The 14,882-nt window shown below is 46.9% G+C and overlaps 1 pseudogene; it reads left to right on the top strand.

Annotated features, from left to right (window-relative positions):
• The window catches only part of LOC124045317, a 35,876-nt pseudogene extending 20,994 nt beyond the window's left edge, over positions 1–14,882 (top strand).

Here is a 14,882-nt window from a genome sequence, read left to right as displayed (position 1 = left end):
CCTGAGTCTCTTCCCTGTTTCACACCTGGTAGTTTGGTGGATGGGACTACCAGCTCTCTGTAACCTAGAGGGAAACCAGTGGGTCCATCTCCTCTGTACCATGTTTCTTGTAGGATGACAATGTCTGTATTTCCAATTTTTTGAGGTATGGATTGCTGCTCTTTAGGCCTAAAGTCAGATGCTCTCAGTCCTTGTATGTTCCAGGATGAGATATTAAAAGCTTTGTGTTCCATATTGTCTAGTGTTTTTGTGTGATTTAGGCCCGGACCATTACAGTAGGTGTGAGCAGAGCATGTTGAGCATCTGATACATACCTCTTAGGTCGCAGGATGTGGCTTGAGTGGGTTATTAGTGGGGGTTGGGCCTGTTGCTCTGCTCACAGCCTGGGAATATGTGCAGCTGTCATGTTGCGAGTCTTCTCCTGCCGTGCTCTCTCATTGATTCTGTGGAAGTCCTTTTGGAAATATATGAAGTTGCCCTGCACCACCACTGTTCCATTGTTGTACAGGTTGACAGAGGGTGTCTCAGTCTCAGGGTCCTTGTTTTCCACTATTCTGATTTTCCTCCCTCCACCAATACCCTCTTAAAAAAGGGGTAGTGTGCTGTTATCACCGTGTGCCATGCCCAGGGATGGTCTGTGTTTGAGATTAGGTTGCTTACGTTTCCATTTTTGTAGCAGTCAGCAAAAAGTGTCTCTGGATTGTCCATGAGGAGCTTCTCTTTGTACTCTTTCCGTGCCTTGTTATTTTAATATATTTCTTTATCTCTGTATCTCTCTCTCTAGTGTTTTATCCTCTTCTGCTCTCTCCATCTATCTAGTATTCTCTCCTCCTCTCGCTCTCGTATTCTCTACTCCTCTCCGCTTTCTATCTATCTAGTATTCTCTCCTCCTCTCGCTCTCTCTCTCTCTCGTATTCTCTACTCCTCTCCACTTTCTATCTATCTAGTGTTATTTCTCCTCTCTTTCCTTTCTCTCTAGTATTCTGGGAAAGTGTGTGCTGTGCTGTGGTGACTCAGCATTTTTTTTGTCTCCATCCATTCCTGCATTCCTCCCTCCTTCAATTATTTCACAGAAATAATCAACCAGAGTTATAATTGTAAGAAGGTTATTTTTTGCTTCATATGATTGATTTTTCCTGACAATGTGACCTGACCAGGAAACCGTCTAGAGATATGTAATTGCGTGTAAAGACCTGTGTCTCAAAAAGAGATTCTTTCAAATTGCTATTATTATCAGTCCTGTGGAGACCGCACCATGAATCTCCATGACTACGGCATGCTGTTGCCATGTGGCATCGACCGTTTCCGAGGGGTGGAGTTTGTGTGTTGCCCGGCAGACACGCATCGCAAGTCAGAGAGCGTCGAGCTGACTGAGTCTGACGTGTGGTGGGGTGGAGCCGAGACTGAATACACCGATAACGGGTATGCGCACACACACACACACACACACACACACACACACACACACACACACACACACACACACACACACACACACACACACACACACACACACACACACACACACACACACACACACACACACACACACACACACACACACACACACAGTCAGACACAAAAACAGACAATTAAGCACACATATATGATCTTAAATTCTTACTCAAGTTCATAAACCAGTGGTTAAACACTTTTGACAGAACCTTCACTACCAGACTACACACTCACAAACACCCACCGTCCCTACAGCATGCTTCACCAGGCGGATCAGGGGGCTGCCACCACTGAGGATGATGAGGATGCCTTCGATAGGGACGAGGACGGTGACGGTGATGAGGATGAAGATGATGTGACTGACAAACGGGACAGTGGTGAACGCACCTCCAACATCGCCATGACAACTACCACCACGACCACCACCGAGTCGGTTGAGGAAGTTGTCAGAGGTAAGAACATGCCATGGATGGAAAGAGAGAAATACTTGTTGGTTGGTTTGTGGAGATGGATAAGATGGAGTGTGTATGTTTGAACATGTGTAAACACACACCCAAGCAGTATGTGTGTTTAAGAGTGTGTGTGTAGGCCTCCCGGGTGGCGCAGTGATTAAGGGCGCTGTACTGCAGCGCTAGCTGTGCCACCAGAGACTCTGGGTTCGCGCCTAGGCTCTGTCGTAACCGGCCGCGACCGGGAGGTCCGTGGGGCGATTCACAATTGGCATAGCGTCGTCCGGGTTAAGGAGGGTTTGGCCGGTAGGGATATCCTTGTCTCATCGCACACCAGCGACTCCTGTGGCGGGCTGGGCGCAGTGCGCGCTAACCAAGGTTGCCAGATGCACGGTGTTTCCTCCGACACATTGGTGCGGCTGGCTTCCGGGTTGGATGTGTGCCGTGTTAAGAAGCAGTGTGGCTCGATTGGGTTGTGTATCGGGGACGCATGACTTTCAACCTTCGTCTCTCCCGAGCCCGTACGGGAGTTGTAGCGATGAGACAAGATGGTACTAACAATTGGATACCACGAAATTGGGGAGAAAAGGGGGTTAAAAAAAAGTGTGTGCCTCTCTGAGGTATGTAGGACACGTGCTGAGTCGGCCCTCTGTGCCCCTTACCTTGGGCCTGTTTTTATTTTTATTTTACCTTTATTTAACTAGGCAAGTCAGTTAAGAACAAATTCTTATTTTCAATGACGGCCTAGGAACAGTGGGTTAACTGCCTGTTCAGGGGCAGAACGACAGATTTGTACCTTGTCAGCTCGGGGATTTGAACTTGCAACCTTTCGGTTACTAGTCCAACACTCTACTAACCACCGCCCTGGGGACTGTCCACCCTGCCACCTGTCTGTCTAACACCGTCTACCTGTCTGTCTGATGTCTCTTAGACACGTGGAGCATAAGTGATTCAGTGGGGTTGGGTTAAATGCAGAAGACAAATTTTGCTTGAATGCATTCAGTTTTTCAACTGATGAGGTATCCCTCTTCCTATATGTACTACCAGCTCTGAAAGGGGAAGATGTTCCTGTTCGAGATTAAGCAATGAAGGAAAATGGAAGGTCAATAAAAAACACTGCATTCAGACCTTTTATTGGTCTTTCATTGGTCTGAGTCCGGGGCCTGAGTCCGGGGCCTGAGTCCGGGGTCTGAGTCCGGGGTCTGAGTCCGGGGTCTGAGTCCGGGGCCTGAGTCCGGGGCCTGAGTCCGGGGCCTGAGTCCATCTCAGCTATTGAATACTGTGGGAAGTGCAGAGGGTTCCTATCAATATAGTTTGATCTAGTGGGTGTACAGACAGAGGTTCATTCTGGTTTAAAAAAAGAGATATAGAGACTTTTAAGAAACACCTGAGAAATTAGGAACTATCTAAGCAGGAAAATAGCCACACTCCCTCCCTCACTTGCTCACTTAACCTTTTACTGCTTTCACAACAATTTTCTTACTCACTCCATCACTTACTAATCAGCTCAATAACATTGGAGCTTATGAGTGTTGTGTGTGCGACAATATTTATGACTAGTGATTTATGCTCGTCTGACTGTGTGTGTGTGTGTTAATGAGTTCATGTCCTAACTGGTTTAACCTAACAACAACAGTCTCTCTTCGTGTGACTATCAGTGTGGGTCTGTGGGTTGAGTCTGTTTTTCCTGTCCCTCTCTTTTCTGGTACTTTCCACCCAGTTAAGCACAACACTCCTCAGCGGGAGAGGGTGACTCAGCACCTGCCCTGATTCACATATCTTATCTCCAGTCTCCCACACACACACACACACACACACACACACACACACACACACACACACACACACACACACACACACACACACACACACACACACACACACACACACACACACACACACACACACACACACACACACACACACACACACACACACACACACACACGTCAAGGCAAACAGATATATGACCGTTCGCTCACTGGCTGACAGGCTTAGCTGCTGTAAACAGGACTCAAACGTCTTAGTACAGTTTTAGATTACAGTGGCAGATAATGTAGACTTGTTGAGGAGGCTATGTCACTGTTTAACAGTTAACTTCTCTCTCTGGAACCTTTTGTGGACATCCACTTTCCGCTCTACCTCTCCTCCCCTCTCCCCCAGTGCCCACCATGGCCCCTGCCCCCCTGACGCAGTCTACCATTACTTGGAGTCTACTGGAGACGACAACGAACACGCCGACTTCCAGAAGGCCAAGGAGAGTCTGGAGGCCAAGCACCGCGAGAGGATGTCCCAGGTGTGTGTGTTTGAGCTAGAGAGAGTCAGTCAGTCAGTTTTGGCACGTCACCGCATTAACAGCGAGAATAGTTACATTCTGCCCATAACACAGCATATCAACACACACACGGGGTGACGATAACTGACCTTGGGTTTATGATGTGATGTTGCAAAGGTTCCAAATGAACAATGTTATACATTACCAGTTACCTCACCATGTTATATTAGGGACATTATCGTGTGTGTGTCTGTGTGTGTGTGTGTGTGTGTGTGTGTGTGTGTGTGTGTGTGTGTGTGTGTGTGTGTGTGTGTGTGTGTGTGTGTGTGTGTGTGTGTGTGTGTGTGTGTGTGTGTGTGTGTGTGTGTGTGTGTAAGATCCCTTCTCTGATGTGCACTGAAAGGTGTGTTTTCTGATGTGTCTCTCTCCAGGTGATGAGAGAGTGGGAGGAGGCAGAGAGGCAGGCCAAGAGTCTCCCTCACGCTGACAAGAAGGCTGTCATTCAGGTACCTGGGCTGTGTGTGCGCGCGCAGTATATATAGTTTTTATTTAACCTGTTATGGCTGCAATCCCGATACCGGGATCGATATTTTACATTTACATTTACATTTAAGTCATTTAGCAGACGCTCTTATCCAGAGCGACTTACAAATTGGTGCATTCACCTTATGACATCCAGTGGAACAGCCACTTTACAATAGTGCATCTAAATATTTTAAGGGGGGAGGGGGTGAGAAGGATTACTTTATCCTATCCTAGGTATTCCTTAAAGAGGTGGGGTTTCAGGTGTCTCCGGAAGGTGGTGATTGACTCCGCTGTCCTGGCGTCGTGAGGGAGTTTGTTCCACCATTGGGGAGCCAGAGCAGCGAACAGTTTTGACTGGGCTGAGCGGGAACTGTACTTCCTCAGTGGTAGGGAGGCGAGCAGGCCAGAGGTGGATGAACGCAGTGCCCTTATTTGGGTGTAGGGCCTGATCAGAGCCTGGAGGTACTGAGGTGCCGTTCCCCTCACAGCTCCGTAGGCAAGTACCATGGTCTTGTAGCGGATGCGAGCTTCAACTGGAAGCCAGTGGAGAGAGCGGAGGAGCGGGGTGACGTGAGAGGTACTTGGGAAGGTTGAACACTAGATGGGCTGCGGCGTTCTGGATGAGTTGTAGGGGTTTAATGGCACAGGCAGGGAGCCCAGCCAACAGCGAGTTGCAGTAATCCAGACGGGAGATGACAAGTGCCTGGATTAGGACCTGCGCCACTTCCTGTGTGAGGCAGGGTCGTACTCTGCGGATGTTGTAGAGCATGAACCTACAGGAACGGGCCACCGCCTTGATGTTAGTTGAGAACGACAGGGTGTTGTCCAGGATCACGCCAAGGTTCTTAGCGCTCTGGGAGGAGGACACAATGGAGTTGTCAACCGTGATGGCGAGATCATGGAACGGGCAGTCCTTCCCCGGGAGGAAGAGCAGCTCCGTCTTGCCGAAGTTCAGCTTGAGGTGGTGATCCGTCATCCACACTGATATGTCTGCCAGACATGCAGAGATGCGATTCGCCACCTGGTCATCAGAAGGGGGAAAGGAGAAGATTAATTGTGTGTCGTCTGCATAGCAATGATAGGAGAGACCATGTGAGGTTATGACAGAGCCAAGTGACTTGGTGTATAGCGAGAATAGGAGAGGGCCTAGAACAGAGCCCTGGGGGACACCAGTGGTGAGAGCGCGTGGTGAGGAGACAGATTCTCGCCACGCCACCTGGTAGGAGCGACCTGTCAGGTAGGACGCAATCCAAGCGTGGGCCGCGCCGGAGATGCCCAACTCGGAGAGGGTGGAGAGGAGGATCTGATGGTTCACAGTATCGAAGGCAGTCGATAGGTCTAGAAGGATGAGAGCAGAGGAGAGAGAGTTAGCTTTAGCGGTGCGGAGCGCCTCCATGATACAGAGAAGAGCAATCTCAGTTGAATGACTAGTCTTGAAACCTGACTGATTTGGATCAAGAAGGTCATTCTGAGAGAGATAGCGGGAGAGCTGACCAAGGACGGCACGTTCAAGAGTTTTGGAGAGAAAAGAAAGAAGGGATACTGGTCTGTAGTTGTTGACATCGGAGGGATCGAGTGTAGGTTTTTTCAGAAGGGGTGAAACTCTCGCTCTCTTGAAGACGGAAGGGACGTAGCCAGCGGTCAGGGATAAGTTGATGAGCGAGGTGAGGTAAGGGAGAAGGTCTCCGGAAATGGTCTGGAGAAGAGAGGAGGGGATAGGGTCGAGCGGGCAGGTTGTTGGGCGGCCGGCTGTCACAAGACGCGAGATTTCATCTGGAGAGAGAGGGGAGAAAGAGGTCAGAGCACAGGGTAGGGCAGTGTGAGCAGAACCAGCGGTGTCGTTTGACTTAGCAAACGAGGATCGGATGTCGTCGACCTTCTTTTCAAAATGGTTGACGAAGTCATCTGCAGAGAGGGAGGAGGGGGGAGGAGGATTCAGGAGGGAGGAGAAGGTGGCAAAGAGCTTCCTAGGGTTAGAGGCAGATGCTTGGAATTTAGAGTGGTAGAAAGTGGCTTTAGCAGCAGAGACAGAGGAGGAAAATGTAGAGAGGAGGGAGTGAAAGGATGCCAGATCCGCAGGGAGGCGAGTTTTCCTCCATTTCCGCTCGGCTGCCCGGAGCCCTGTTCTGTGAGCTCGCAATGAGTCGTCAAGCCACGGAGCGGGAGGGGAGGACCGAGCCGGCCTGGAAGATAGGGAACATAGAGAGTCAAAGGATGCAGAAAAGGAGGAGAGGAGGGTTGAGGAGGCAGAATCAGGAGATAGGTTGGAGAAGGTTTGAGCAGAGGGAAGAGATGATAGGATGGAAGAGGAGAGAGTAGCGGGGGAGAGAGAGCGAAGGTTGGGACGGCGCGATACCATCCGAGTAGGGGCAGTGTGGGAAGTGTTGGATGAGAGCGAGAGGGAAAAGGATACAAGGTAGTGGTCGGAGACTTGGAGGGGAGTTGCAATGAGGTTAGTGGAAAAACAGCATCTAGTAAAGATGAGGTCGAGCGTATTGCCTGCCTTGTGAGTAGGGGGAAGGTGAGAGGGTGAGGTCAAAAGAGGAGAGGAGTGGAAAGAAGGAGGCAGAGAGGAATGAGTCAAAGGTAGACGTGGGGAGGTTAAAGTCGCCCAGAACTGTGAGAGGTGAGCCGTCCTCAGGAAAGGAGCTTATCAAGGCATCAAGCTCATTGATGAACTCTCCGAGGGGACCTGGAGGGCGATAAATGATAAGGATGTTAAGCTTGAAAGGGCTGGTAACTGTGACAGCATGAAATTCAAAGGAGGCGATAGACAGATGGGTAAGGGGAGAAAGAGAGAATGACCACTTGGGAGAGATAAGGATCCCGATGCCACCACCCAACTGACCAGAAGCTCTCGGGGTGTGCGAGAACACGTGGGCGGACGAAGAGAGAGCAGTAGGAGTAGCAGTGTTATCTGTGGTGATCCATGTTTCTGTCAGTGCCAAGAAGTCGAGGGACTGGAGGGAGGCATAGGCTGAGATGAACTCTGCCTTGTTGGCTGCAGATCGGCAGTTCCAGAGGCTACCGGAGACCTGGAACTCCACGTGGGTCGTGCGCGCTGGGACCACCAGATTAGGGTGGCAGCGGCCACGCGGTGTGGATATGACAACTACCAGTGAATATAGAGGGCGCCACAATTCAAACCACAGAAATCTTATAATTATAATTCCTAAAACATACGTGTCTATCGTTTTAAATCTATTTTCGTTGTTAATCCCACCAAAGTGTCCGATTTCAAATAGGTTTTTCAGCGAAAGCACTACAAACGATTATGTTAGGTCTCCACCAAACCACAATAAGCACAGAAATAAAGATCAAATGAATCACTAACCTTGAATTATCTTCATCAGATGACACTCATAGGACTCCATGTCATCTGAGTTTACATTGGCGCGTTAGATTCACTAGTTCCAAAAACATCAAGTGATTTTGCATAGCCACATCATTCAACAGAAATACTCATCATAAATGTAGATGATAATATAGTTATACACGTGGAATTATAGATATACCTCTCCTTAATTCAACCGCTGTGTCAGATTTCAAAAAAACTTTACGGGAAAAAATATGCATGCAATAATCTGAAACAGCGCTCAATTTAAAAACACCACAGCCGCAAAGATGGCGTCAACATAAACACGAAATTACATGATAAATATTCCCTTACGTTTGATGATCTACATCAGAAAGCACTCCAGGAATCCCAGATCAACAATAAATGCTTGTTTTGTTCGAAAATGTCCGTTATTTATGTCCAAATACCTTCTTTTGTTAGAGCGTTTGGTATACATATCCAAACGCTAATTCTGGTTAGCGTTATATCAGACAAAAACTTACATTTACATTACATTTAAGTCATTTAGCAGACGCTCTTATCCAGAGCGACTTACAAATTGGTGCATTCACCTTAAGACATCCAGTGGAACAGTCACTTTACAATAGTGCATCTAAATCTTAAAGGGGGGGGTGAGAGGGATTACTTATCCTATCCTAGGTATTCCTTAAAGAGGTGGGGTTTCAGGTGTCTCCGGAAGGTGGTGATTGACTCCGCTGTCCTGGCGTCGTGAGGGAGTTTGTTCCACCATTGGGGGGCCAGAGCAGCGAACAGTTTTGACTGGGCTGAGCGGGAGCTGTACTTCCTCAGTGGTAGGGAGGCGAGCAGGCCAGAGGTGGATGAACGCAGTGCCCTTGTTTGGGTGTAGGGCCTGATCAGAGCCTGGAGGTACTGAGGTGCCGTTCCGCTCACAGCTCCGTAGGCAAGCACCATGGTCTTGTAGCGGATGCGAGCTTCAACTGGAAGCCAGTGGAGAGAGCGGAGGAGCGGGGTGACGTGAGAGAACTTGGGAAGGTTGAACACCAGACGGGCTGCGGCGTTCTGGATGAGTTGTAGGGGTTTAATGGCACAGGCCACTTCAAAAAGTGATATTACCGGTCGAAGAAACATTTCAAACTAAGTACAGAATCAATCATTAAGATGTTTTTAACATATAGCTTCAATAAAGTTCCAACCGGAGTATTCCTTCTTGTCTTCGTGAGCAATGGAACGCAAGTGACTACTATGAGGAAAAAGTGGGATCACAAAATGACTGCTTGATGGACAGCTGATATATTCTGCTCTCATTCACTCCCACAACACATTGAAGCCTCATTATATTTTTTATTGATGGTTGACTTCTAGTGGAACCCCTAGCTCAGATTTCTGACTTCCTGTTTTGATTTCAACTCAGGATTTTGCCCGCCAATATGAGTTCTGTTATCATTCAAACAGTTTTAGAAACTTCAGAGTGTTTTCTATCCAATACTAATAATAATAGGCAAATATTAGCAACTATGACTGAGGAGCAGGCCGTTTCATATGGGCACCTTTTCATCCAAGCTACTCAATACTGCCCATGTAGCCATAAAAAGTTAACCTTAATTGTGACATAGAGTCATGCTGAAACCAAGGTCTCTTTTACAGATGCGCCCTTACAGATGAGCCCATCAATACACGTGCGTGCCTATGTGCGTGTCAGTAATGTGTGTGTATACTAGTGTGTATTAATGTTTCTGTGTGCTCTTGTGTGCAGCACTTCCAGGAGAAGGTGGAGGCCCTGGAGCAGGAGGCAGCAGGAGAGAGACAGCAGCTGGTTGAGACCCACATTGCCCGGGTGGAGGCCCTGCTCAACAGCTGCCGTCGCATGGCCCTGGATAACTACCTTAGTGCCCTGCAGGCCAACCCACCCAGGGTATATACAGTATATACTGAACAAAAAATAAAATATAAACTCAACATGTAAAGTGTTGGTTTCATGAGCTGAAATAAAATATCCCAGAAATGTTCCATACGAACACAAATATAATTCTCTCAAATTATTTTACATCTCTGTTAGTGATAATTTCTCCTTTGCCAAGATAATCCATCCACCTGACAGATGTGGCATAGTAAGAAGCTGATTAAACAGCGTGATCATTACACAGGTGCACTCTGTGCTGGGGACAAAAATATATATATCTCTCAAAAATGTGCAGTTTTGTCATACAGCACAATGCCACAGATGTCTCAAGTTTTGAGGGAGCATGCAATTGGCATGCTGACTGCAGAAATGTCCAACAGAGCGGTTGCCAGATAATTTAATGTTAATTTCTCTACCATAAGCCACCTCCAATGTTGTTTTAGAGAATTTGGCAGTACATCCAACCGGCTTCACAACCGCAGACCACGTATATGGCGTTGTGTGGGTGAGCTGTTTTCTGATGTCAACATTATAAATAGTGTCCCATGGTGGCATGGGGTTATGGTATGGACAGGCATAACCTACAGACAATGAACACAATTGGATTTTATCAAGATAGTGTCAAGATCCATTGTCATGCCATCCGCCGCCATCACCTCATGTTTCAGCATGATAATGCACGTCCCCATGTCGCAAGGATCTGTACACATTTCCTGGAAGCTGAAAATAATGTCCCAGCACCTGTTGCTGACAGGTGTATAAAATCGAGCACACAACTATGCAATCTCCGTAGACAAACATTGGCAGTGGAATGGCCCGTACTGAATAGCTCAGTGCCTTTCAACGTGGCACCGTCATAGTATGCCACCTTTCCAACAAGTCAGTTCGTCAAATTTCTGCCCTGCTGGAGCTGCCCCGGGTCAACTGTAAGTGTCATTTTTGTAAAGTGGAAGCGTCTAGGTGCAACAACGGCTCAGCCACGAAGTGATAGGTCACACAAGCTCACAGAACAGGACCACCAAGTGCTGAAGCGAGTAAAAAGGGTCCTCGGTAGCAACACTCATTACTCAAAACTGCCTCTAGAAGCAATCTCAGCACAATAACGGTTTGTCTGGAGCTTCATGAAATTGGGTTTCCATGGCAGAGTAGCCGCACACAAGCCTAAGATCACCATGCATAATGTCAAGCGTTGACTGGTGTGGTGTAAAGCCTGCCTCCATTGGACTCTGGAGCAGTGGAAACACGTTCTCTGGAGTGATGAATCACGCTCACACCATCTGGCAGTCTTAACGGGTTAATCTGGGTTTGGCGGATGCCAGGAGGATATTACCTGACACAAAGCAGAGAGCCAACTGTAAAGTTTGGTGGAGGAGGAATAATGGTCTGGGCCTGTTTTTCATGGTTCGGGCTAGGCCCCTAAGTTCCAGTGAAGGGTAATTTTAACTCTACAGAATTCAATGACATTCTAGACAATTCTGTGCTTCCAACTTTGTGGAAACAGTTTGGGGAAGGCCCTTGGGGAATGCCCTTACCTCACAAGTCCTCAACTGGAAACTTCATTAAGTAGTACCCGCAAAACACCAGTCTCAACGTCAACAGTGAAGAGGTGACTCTGGGATGCTGGCCTTCTAGGCAGAGTTGCAAAGAAAAAGCCATATCTCAGACTGGCCAATAAAAATTAAATATTAAGATGGGCTAAAGAACATAGACACTGGACAGAAGAACTCTGCCTAGGCTAGCATCCCGGAGTCACCTCTTCACTGTTGACGTTGAGACTAGTGTTTTGCGGTTACTAGTTAAGGAAGCTGCCAGTTGAGGACTTGTGAGGCATCTGTTTCTCAAACTAGACACTCTAATGTACTTGTTCTCTTGCTCACTTGTGTTCCGGGGCCTCCCACTACTCTTTCTATTCTGGTTAGAGCCAGTTTGAGCTGTTCTGTGAAGGGAGTAGTACAGAGCGTTGTACGAGATCTTCAGTTTCTTGGCAATTTCTCGCATGGAAAAGCCTTCATTTCTCAGAACAAGAATAGACTGACGAGTTTCAGCCTGTAATCGGACCCATAAATGCTGATGCTTGCTCCAGATACTCAACTAGTCTAAAGAAGGACAGTTTTATTGCTTCTTTAATCAGAACAAAAATGTTCAGCTGTGCTAAAATAATTGCAAACGGGTTGTCTAATGATCAACTAGCCTTTTAAAATGCTAAACTTGGATTAGCTAACACAATGTGCCATTGGAACACATGAGTGATGGTTGCTGATAATAGGCCTCTGTACGCCAATGTAGATATTCCACAAAAAAACAGCCGTTTCCAGCTACAATACTCATTTACAATATTAACAATGTCTACACTGTATTTCTGATCAATTTGATGTTATTTTAATGGACAAAAATTGTGCTTTTCTTACAAAAACAAGGACATTTCTAAGTGATCCCAAACTATTGAATATATGTATATATATTACATATTACACACACACTACCGTAGATATACATATTGTCTATATATATATATATATATATATATATATATATATATATATATATATATATATATATCCCTAACCATGTATAATGTACACAGATACTCACTCATTACATACTGTACATATGGATACATGTGGATACCCACTGACCAGTCATTCTCACTATAATCAAACACATCCTCACTTGTACACACCCATGTTGTCCACATCAATACCTCTTATTTCTCTCTTTTAGTTTTTCTGTCTCTCTGTCCCCCTTCTCTCACTTCCTCTCTCCCTCATTTCACTTTCTTCTCCTCCCCCCATCCCCCCCATAGCCTCGTCAGGTGCTGGGCCTTTTGAAGAAGTATGTCCGTACAGAGCAGAAGTACAGACAACACACCCTGAAACACTACGAACACGTCCGCATGGTGGACCCCAAGAAGGCTGCTCAGATCCGACCCCAGGTACACCCCCCCCCCACTATAACACACTACACTACACTACCCATAAACCCCTATGCTCACCCTTCAACCTACATTCTGCCCATTCATCCACTCTGTGTCCCGTGTAACTCCTTTGACCTCAGCACTTCTGACTTCCAGGTGATGACCCACCTGCGTGTGATTGACGAGAGGATGAACCAATCCCTGGGGCTGCTCTTCAAAGTGCCCAGCATGGCCAACAAAATCCAAGACCAAGTTTGTGAGTGTCCGCCCTACTCCTACCCATATACTACAGTTTCATGTTATTATTCGGTCCATACACAGTGTAATACTATATTGTGTTAATACAGAGTTAATGTACCGACTATACCTTTTCCTTTCTGGCTTGTTCATTCTGTCTCCTTTTCCTTCTATTTTCCCCTCCTGTCTCTGTCTCTGTGTGTGTAGCAATCCTGATGCAGAGGGTTCAGTCAGAGCTGTCTCAGCAAGTCTCATCTCTGCAGAGTGATGAGAGGGTGAGTTTTACACACAGGCATGCACACTCTCATTCATAAAAATGTTACAATCTCTCCTATCTCACACACACCAGGGGCTGGGACCAATTCAAATGGAAGGCAGTCAATTCAGGAAGTGATTTAATTTAAAAAAATCTATATATATAACTGTTATTGAAGTTTACTTGATACACACACTGAAAGTCAGGCATGTGAATCCTGTGTTTGCAGACTGATGTCAGGGTGAGCTATGGGAACGATGCCCTGATACCTAACCAGGCCTACAGCTCTGCCCCTCTGGACCCTGGCATGCGCCTGGACAGACTCGGCTTCACCCACCCAGAGAGTTTCAACCAACCCAACACCGACAACCATGGTAAAACACTAATACAACCAGCCTAACACGCAGCCTAGAAAACCACGGAAATACACACACAGAACAGCTGTTTCGTGCATTATTTATTAAATTGGTCATGCTCTAAAGCTTTTTGTCAGTGAGTGTTTATCTGTTAAAGCAGTTGAGCCTGTTGACGCTCGTCCACTTCCAGATAGAGGTCTGCCCACTCGGCCTGGTAAGTGTGTGTGTGTTCCTATAGTATGTGTATGATTGTGTTTACGCTGTATGGGTATGTTTGTGGTTTCGGTTGTGTTTGTCTCTTTGATTATGTGTGTATGTGTGGATGGTGTATGATGCTCTCTCTCTCTGTGTGTGTTGAGTCTCTGCTCTGAGGCCTGAGGAGTTCCATGAGGTGCGGATGGAGAAAGGAGAGTGGCAAAGCGCCAGCTATGGAGTGCATCATCAAAAATTGGTACGGTAAACATTCAGTACCTATACGCTGATACATGTTCGTACATGTATACATCACAAACTGGCTCAGTAGTTCACATGTTTATCATAGAAACGGGAACATTTCTATAATGGCTTATCTGTGCATTGGAGACTTGTAAGCACAGTTCTCATTACAGTCTATACCTGTAGAAACACTCAACAAATACTCACCATATCCAGTTTGATTGACAGGTGTTGTGTTGATTATTACCAGGTGTTCTTTGCTGAGGATGTTGGCTCCAACAAAGGTGCCATCATTGGTCTGATGGTGGGTGGGGTTGTCATAGCGACAGTCATCGTCATCACTCTGATCATGCTGAGGAAGAAGCAGTACACCTCCATCCATCACGGGGTCATCGAGGTAAGGCAGAGTGTGTGTGTTTGTCTGTGCGTGTGTATTCTGTACCTGTGTGTTAACCTGGTGTGTGTGTTGCAGGTGGATGCTGCAGTGACCCCAGAGGAGCGACACCTGTCCAAGATGCAGCAGAATGGTTATGAGAACCCCACCTACAAGTTCTTTGAACAGATGCAGAACTAAGGAGCTACCCTTTGATCCCTCACTGACCCTGAACCCTCCTTAACCCCTCACACCTAGGCCCCGTTGCATTTTGATCCCTAAACCCTTTTCCTCGCTCCTACTCTTAATTTCAATGGATCTTAAAGGACTGGATTGGTGAAACCAGTATGACTGAAGCTCCACGTAAATCTATTGGGTTAGAAAAAGC

This window comes from Oncorhynchus gorbuscha, linkage group LG01 (genome assembly GCF_021184085.1).
Source record: "Oncorhynchus gorbuscha isolate QuinsamMale2020 ecotype Even-year linkage group LG01, OgorEven_v1.0, whole genome shotgun sequence".
NCBI lineage: Eukaryota > Metazoa > Chordata > Actinopteri > Salmoniformes > Salmonidae > Oncorhynchus > Oncorhynchus gorbuscha.
This window is presented reverse-complemented; position numbering and strand designations above follow the sequence as displayed.